Here is a 5934-nt window from a genome sequence, read left to right as displayed (position 1 = left end):
TAGCTGTGTGACCTTGGGTATTGACTTAACTTCTCTGAACCTTAGTTTCTTCATTGGTAGAATTGTTTAGTTACACACAGGGTTGGGTTGCTAGTAATAGTGGTATCTTACGTTTAGTCAGCCTTTAAATAACAGGCACTGTGCTGAATTACTGTGTAGGCATTATCTCATTTCATAACATTATCTCATGCTCATAACAGCCCTTGAGGCATGTATTATAAGACCCTGATTCTACACCTGAGAAAATGAGGCTTATGAAAATGGAATTATTTGCCCAAAGTCAACTAGCTGCTAAGTAGTAGAGTTGAGACCTGAACCCAGATGATGGCATGAAGATCCCCAAAGCACTTATGTGTGTCCATAAGGACCAAATGAGAGAAAATTGAGAGGCAATAATAAATAATAACACATTGTTTGATCATTTATTACCATTAGAGCTACGACCAATACCCTGCGGTAATCATGATCAATTTTTTATTTTTGATTAGTTTTTAGTTTTATTTTTCTTAAGCTCCTTAAAGCTGTAGATTCTGAAAGCATAGAAGGAGTTATGGAAGGGCTATGAAATGTGACAGTACAAAGCCAAGATCCCGATACCACTGATTCTGTGATTTATGCTCCCCTTCTGTGTTCTCAAATGATAGAAGACACTGCCCATTCACTGCTGTTTTGAGGGGGACCTGATACAGAGAGAATCTGTTTTCTCCCATTTGAGAACCACAGTGAGCTGTTCTTCTGATTATTTGATGTTTTCCTTTAATTTGAGTGATTCTTGGCTCTCTTTTGAATCCTGTTCCCAAGGAGTCTACAATTATTCCCAAGATGGTCATGAACTTATAAAAAAATACAAGTAATATTTATTTTAAAAGAAAAGCTTATGGGCTTGTTAAAAGGTAGAAGAGAAGTTAAAAAAAATCAAACAAGTTCCACTAAAGTCTCTTGGTTAGGAGCACAAGCCTGCTATGTAAGCCTCTACCCTTATACTTACTAGTCGTGTGACCCTGGGCAAGGTACCTGATGCCATTAAGCCTAAGATGTCATCAGTTCTGGGACACATCATTATTTTATATACCAATAAAAAAGAAATTTCTTTTTTTTTTAAACATCACAAATAAGATTTTTTATTTGTCACCATTAAATGTCTCCATTTAAAGCAGATTCTTGGACTGGTGGCTTATATCCATCAGTTCGTTCAACTTTAGCCCTGGTCTCATCCCCAGTAGCTTTTCTAGAACTACTACCTTCACCATGAAGCTCCATGAGCTTTCCCAATCCAAACTTGGGCTTCTTCAGCATTTTTACTTTTTTTTTTTTTAAGATTTTATTTATTTATTTATTTGACAGACAGAAATCACAAGTGGGCAGAGAGGCAGGCAGAGAGAGGGAAGCAGGCTCCCTGCTGAGCAGAGAGCCCGATGTGGGGCTTGATCCCAGGACCCTGAGATCATGACCTGAGCTGAAGGCAGAGGCTTAACCCCCTGAGCCACCCAGGCACCCCCAGCATTTTTACTTTTCTAACGAAGACATCATGGAGTGGATAAATGGACTGACAAGCTTTCTCTGTATCTTTTCCAGTGCTGTCTGGAATCAATTTATTGACCACTTCTTTCAAGTCATTTGTCTGAACCTCTCGGGTCATGATCTCCATCATCTTTTTCTGAATTTGGAGGACCTGTTGGTCCTGAGCATAAGAGGTCTTCCAAATCTGATTATCGCTTTTTTAGTATAACCAATATAGAACAGACGAAGCAAATAACCATCGGTAGTCTTGACATCAATGTAAGCTTCGGTCATGGTCTGCCACTTTTTGACCATGTTGCACATCTTGTCACCAGCAAGATGCATGCCATGGAAATTAGGCAGTTTTTGCCCTGAACATCCTCAGTAATTAACTTGAATTTTCTAAATGCAACTTCATCATTCTGCAGATCAGCAAGGCTCATTTCAAAAATGCGACCCTTGAGGCCATCAGATGAGATCTTGGTTCCTTGAGATCTTGTGACTAATGTTTTTCCAATATTTCTTACATTGAACATAGCTGGCGCCTTCACCAATCTTTCTTAGAAAATGGATCAACCACTTTCTTCATGGCTCCCTTTTTGCCACCTTTCGTAAGGCACTTGTTCTTGCCCACCGCCATGGCGCTGCTCAGGGAACCCAACCAATAAAAAAGAAAGTTCTAATGAAACAGTGACATAATCCCATAGCAAAAGTGCTGTGCAGTGTGCGTTGGCTGTTACTGTATGCCTTGAGGTTTCTTGCATTTTTGGGTGGAGGGATCTGACAGTTTCTCTTGCCTTCCGTTGCTTAGTTTGGCAATCCTTTTGGATATAGTGGTAACAAAATATAACCAAGTTTTCTTTTCGTGGGCATCTTTCTTCCATAGGTCCTATAAATCACTTAATTGTCACTGTGCAAGAGAATCGGAAATTGTATACATTCCTCTGGTGATACATGTATTTGTTTTACTAATATCCAGTTGCCTCCCTGCCGTCCTGTTTCCAGCACTTTCAGCCTACACGGTACCTTTTCTTGGCAATGTCAATTCAGAACCAACAGTCTTGAAAACATTAAAAATGTCAATAAAACTCACCATGTTAAGTACTAACATTACCCATAAATTCAAGTGAATTGACAGTCATATCAACAAGTATGACCAAGTATACACACGCACGGGTAATAGCTACCACGCCAGGCTATTGTCTGAGCAACAGTGATTGTAAGACACCACTGATTACAAGGTGCATCCTGATTTCAGGAATGTGAAGTGTGTTCTTAAGATAAATGAAATACAGTCCCTAGGCATTCTCAGCCTGCTTCCTTATTTGAAAAAATGAAAGCAGTAACAGTATTTGCTTTAAGGGATAGCATGAGGATACAGTTAAAATCCTTTAGTACAATGTTGGGCACACAGTAAGTATTCAGAGGAATTAGGGAAAAAAAAACAGCTGCCATAGTGAGTATCACTGTGAAAACCAGGCATAGGTCAGAAGATTAAAGGACAGCTAGAAATGTCTTAGCCAAATACTAGTGACGTTGTAGAGATGAAACTTTAAAACATGTTTACTGATAGAGGCCATGACTTCATAATGGCACAGTGGTAAATCGTAAAGAGGACTCATTGGTTTCTTTTAAACTGTTTAACTGGTTGTTTGATTGATTTTTTTTAAAAAGATTTAATTTATTTATTTGACAGAGAGAGATCACAAGTAGGCAGAGAGAGGGAGAAGCAGGTTCCCTGCTGAGCAGAGAGCCCGATGCGGGGCTCCATCCCAGGAACCTGAGATCATGACCTGAGCAGAAGGCAGATGCTTAATCCACTGAGCCACGCAGGCGCCTCTGGTTGTCTTAATGACAGCAAAAAGTAACCTTAAATTATCTTTAATGGAATACTTTAAGATCTCGAAATATCCAGTTTACTAAAACCCCACATTTGACCCTCTGTGCATTTTTCCTCATTTAGAATCTTTTATATATTGTAAAATGGTACAATAGCTATGAAAACCAGTATGGAGGTTTCTCAAAAAAATTAAAAATAGAACTCTGACATGATCCAGGAACCCCATTTCTGGGTACTTATACAAAGAAAATGAACTCTGGATCTCAGAGAGATACCTGTACTCTCATGGTCATCGCAGCATTATTCACAATAGCCAAAATATGGAAACAGCCTAAGTATACGGAGATAAATGAATGGGTAAAGAAAATATGGCGTGTGTGTGTGTGTGTGTGTGTGTGTGTGTTTGTATAGAATGGGATATTGTTCAACCATAAAAAAGGAGATCCTCTCACTTGTGACAACATAGATGGACCTGGAGGGCATTATACTGGGTGAATTAAGTGAGACAGAGAAAGAGAAATGCTGTATGATCTTGCTTTGTGTGGGATCCAAACACATCGAACTCATAGAAACTGGGGAGAGAGTGGTGGCTGTGAGGGGCTGAGGGCTGGGGAAGTGGGGAAAGCTTGCTCAAGAGGTACAAACTCAGTTGTAAGAAGTTACAAATTCTGGGGATGACATACACAACATGGGGATAGTAGTTAACAATACCATATTGCAGCCGTGAAAGTCTTTAGGAGAGTAATGCCTAAAATTCTCACTGTAACAACAAGGTGGCAGTTATGTGTGGTGAAGGCTGTGCTAACTAATCTTTTGGGAAACATTGCAATATGTATGTGTATCAAGCCATCACATTGTGTATGTTAAGTTCGCACAATATTCTGTGTCAGTGGTATCTCAGTAAAGCTGAGGAAAAAGCAGCGGCTCACTCATTACATGCCACATCGCAGACAGATGCTGGGAACATGATATTAAGAAGAAAGGGTTGCAGGAGAGCACATTAAATTATTATTTCATTTTATAGAGTTCAAACCATGGAAAACTCAACAATATGTTGTTAAGGGATAAAACGCATATAGTAAATACTATAAAGAAAAGCCAGTAGGAGATAAGCACAAGAATCAGGTCAGTCTTCTTACCTCTGGGTGCAGAGACAAGGCCATAGATTCAGGAAGGCATTAATGGGCTTTCCAGTGTAACGGTAATTATTTTTTAAATCTAGGATACTGTATATATAATTTTTACACACGCTATTGTATGTGATTTAGTAAAAACCCATCTTGTTTTTCCTTTTCTAGATTCACTGTTTTCTCCTCTCCATCAATAGTAAGTTCGTAGAAAAACCTGTTAACACTCCTCTTGCTATACCATCTTAATGAGGGTGAAGAGGGAAATGTTTTCGAGCAAGATCACCTCCAATGCCCTGGAGTGGACGGCTTGGGCCAAGAGTGTAGGAAGTGGGGTAAGAGCGAGTGTATTGGGAATATAAACAAACCGACTTACAGAATCCAGTTGTTTTCTCAGGTAATTGTCGATAGTTCAAAACACATTTTTGTTCAACAGCTTTTAAGAGCTGCAAACAGACTTACTGGCAGATTTTCTGATCTATTATGGCAATGGAAACCATCTGATGCCTGTTTTCAAACGTGTTTGCAGACGGCCAGAACTTATGACTCAATTAATAAAACAAACGTGTCTATGAACTTAATGTAATCCTTTTGACCTTAATAAAGTCTTAAATCCTGAGTAAATCTGTTTTAAGATTGAAAAATGTACACAAAAGTGAAACACGCCATACACTTGCTCTAGAGTTTATGACCCTTGCCTCCTGCCACAGCTCCCTAGCTAACTTAGTGCCATTTAAAGTGCTTCCCTTGCTGGTAGCAAATTATAAATCCATATCTCTGTAAGACGCTCTCATCAGCCCACAGGCTTGTGCACAAGTACATACACATACGCGCGCGCACGCACACACACACACACACACACCACACACAGCTTTCTCTCAGCATTGATTTGGTTGGCAGGTTGAAAAATGACCAAGGACTTTCTGTTCTAATTCTAAATATCATTGTTTGTAATGATAATATGCTGTTCATTTTCCTGGATTTTCCGCTATGAAAATGCTAGACACATTACAATAAAATATATTCTTATGCAAATAATCCAAATAGGGTTTTTTTTTTTAACCCCCAGAAGAATGTCTGAAAGAGCGTCCTGTCAAAAGCAAAATAATAAAGTTTCTCAATAGGCTACTATTCTTTATCTGAGCTGTTAAGTCTCGAAGTTATTATATTATTACTGAATTGAAGGAATAATAAAATAATACTGGAGAGTCAGCCCCTAACCCCTCCCCATACACAGCAATTACAACTCCAGCTGAAAATGACTGAAATTTTATCACATCAAAGAAGACACCAGCCAGCCATGGCTGCATGAAAGCCTTTCTGGAGTTTTGAGTTCGATTCAAAAAAGGGAGCTGTTTGGCATATTCTTCTATTGTTTCCGAGGCCCCTGTCAATCAGCACAGCAGTCAGTGAGGAGCTCTCCTGCTTGCTCCCGCGGCCAATAGGCAAGCCCGTGTGGCTCTTTCA

The 5934-nt window shown here is 39.4% G+C and overlaps 1 pseudogene; it reads right to left on the bottom strand.

Moving 5' to 3' along the window:
- Positions 1-1119: 1119 nt before the first annotated feature.
- On the bottom strand, positions 1120-2145 carry LOC101688838 (annotated as a pseudogene).
- Positions 2146-5934: the final 3789 nt, after the last annotated feature.

The sequence above is a fragment of the Mustela putorius genome, unplaced genomic scaffold (assembly GCF_011764305.1).
Source record: "Mustela putorius furo isolate JIRA1106 unplaced genomic scaffold, ASM1176430v1.1 tig00003899_pilon_pilon_pilon, whole genome shotgun sequence".
NCBI lineage: Eukaryota > Metazoa > Chordata > Mammalia > Carnivora > Mustelidae > Mustela > Mustela putorius.
The sequence above is the reverse complement of the archived record's forward strand: the minus strand, read 5'-3'. Positions and strand labels throughout refer to the sequence as shown.